Raw genomic sequence first — 2,381 nt, forward strand, 5'->3', positions numbered from 1 at the left:
GAGTTTGTCGAAGATGAGGCCATTACGGATTGCGTTTAGGTGTCCTCATCGGGATAGTGTCATTTAAAGAACGAGAGTCAGCACAACGTAAAAAAAATAAACAAAAAAAAAACGGAGGAGCCTGTCGAAGATGAGGCCATTACGGCTCGCCTTTAGGTGTCCTCCTCGGTATAGCATCATTTTAAGAACGAGGGTCAGTACAACGAATAAAAAAAACTGGAAAAAAAAACCCGGGGGAACTTGTCAAAGATGAGGCCTTTACGGCTCGCCTTTAGGTGTCTTCCTCGGGATAGCGTCATTTAAAGAACGAGGGTCAGCACAACGTAATAAAAAACTTGAGAAAAGAAGAAACGTAGGAGCCTGCCGAAGATGAGGCCATTACGGCTCGCCTTAAGGTGACCTCCTCAGGATAGCGTCATTTAAAGAACGAGGGTCAGCACAACGTAGAAAAAAAAACGGAGGAGCCTGCCGAAGATGAGCCCATTACGGCTCGCGGTTAGGTCTCCTCCTCGAGATAGCATCATTTAAAGAACGAGGGACAGCACAACGTATAAAAAAAAGGGAAAAAAATTGGAAAAAAAAAACCGGAGGAGCCTGCCAAAGATGTGGCCATTACGGCTCGCCTTTAGGTGTACTCCTTGGGATAGCGTCATTTAAATAACGAGGGTCAGCACAACGTAAAAAATAAAAAAAAATTGGGAAAAAACTGGAAAAAAAATCGGAGGAGCCTGCCGAAGATGATCCCATTACGGCTCGCCTTTAGGTGTCCTCCTCGGGATAGCGTCATTTAAAAAACGAGGGTCAGCACAACGTAAAAAAAAATCTGGAAAAAAAACCGGAGGAGCCTGCCGAAGATGATCCCATTACGGCTCGCCTTTAGGTGTCCTCCTCAGGATAGCGTCATTTAAAGAACGACGGTCAGCACAAGGGAAAAAAAATGGGGGGAGCCTGCCGAAGAAGAGGCCATTACGGCTCGCCTTTAGATGTCCTCTTCAGGATAGCGTCATTTAAAGAACGACAGTTAGTACAAGGGAAAAAAACCAGAGGATCCTGCCGAAGATGAGGCCATTATGGCTCGCGTTTAGGTGTCCTCCTCGGGATAGCGTCATTTAAAGAACAAGGGTTAGCACAATGTAAAAAAAAAAAAAAACCTGGAGGAGCCTGCCGAAGTTGAGGCCATTACGGCTCGCCTTTAAGGTCCTCCTCGGGATAGCATCATTTAAAGAACGAGGGTCAGCACAACGTAAAATAAAAATATGGAAAAAAAAACCGGAGGAGCCTGCCGAAGATGAGGCCATTACAGCTTGCCTTTAGGTGCCCTCGTCGGGATAGCGTCATTTAAAGAACGAGGGTTAGCATAACGTAAAAAAAAAAAAAATGAGGAGTTTGTCGAAGATGAGGCCATTACGGATTGCGTTTAGGTGTCCTCCTCGGGATAGCGTCATTTAAAGAACGAGAGTCAGCACAACGTAAAAAAAATCTGGAAAAAAAAAACCGGAGGAGCCTGTCGAAGATGAGGCAATTACGGATTGCGTTTAGGTGTCCTCCTCGAGATAGTGTCATTTAAAGAACGAGACTCAGCACAACGTAAAAAAAAAGAAAAAAGAAACCCGGGGAAACCTTTCAAAGATGAGACCATTACGGCTCGCCTTTAGGTGTCTTCCTCGGGATAGCGTCATTTAAAGAACGAGGGTTAACACAACGTAAAAAAAAAAAGGAAAAAAAACCGAGGGGAACCTGTCAAAGATGAGGCCATTACGGCTCGCGTTTAGGACTACTCGAGATAGTGTCATTTAAAGAAAGAGGGATAGCACAACGTAAAAAAGAAAATAAAAAAAATAAAAAAACCTGAGGAGCCTGTCGAAGATGCTCGCCTTTAGGTGTCCTCCTCGGGATAGCATCATTTAAAGAAGGAGGGTCAGCACAACGTAAAAAAAAAATCCGGAAAAAAAACCGGAGGAGCCTTTCGAAGATGAGGCCATTACGGCTTACAATTAGGTGTCCTCCTCGGGATAGCGTCATTTAAAGAAAGAGAGTCAGCACAACGTAAAAAAAAAACAAAAAAAATCGGAGGAGCCTGTCGAAGATGAGGCCATTACGGCTCGCCAAATCCTCCTCGGGATAGTGTCATTTAAAGAACGAGGGTTAGCACAACGTAAAAAAAAAAACAAAAAAAAACCAGAGGAGCCTGTCGAAGATGAGGCCTTTACGGCTCCCCTTTAGGTGTCCTCCTCGGGATAGGATCATTTAAAGAACGAGGCTCAGCACAACGTAAATAAAAATCTGGAAAAAAAAAATCGAAGGAGCTTATCGAAGATGAGGCCATTACGGCTTGCGTTTAGGTGTCCTCCTCGGGATAGCGGCATTTAAAGAACGAGGGT

General features: G+C 44.4%; 1 long non-coding RNA gene across 1 annotated transcript; it reads left to right on the forward strand.

Annotated features, from left to right (window-relative positions):
• On the forward strand, window positions 844-1,243 carry LOC110263975. The gene is made up of 2 exons (XR_002349700.1): window positions 844-985; window positions 1,198-1,243. It is a non-coding gene; the product is annotated as an uncharacterized LOC110263975 (long non-coding RNA).

This window comes from Arachis ipaensis, chromosome B06 (assembly GCF_000816755.2).
Source record: "Arachis ipaensis cultivar K30076 chromosome B06, Araip1.1, whole genome shotgun sequence".
Taxonomy (NCBI): domain Eukaryota; kingdom Viridiplantae; phylum Streptophyta; class Magnoliopsida; order Fabales; family Fabaceae; genus Arachis; species Arachis ipaensis.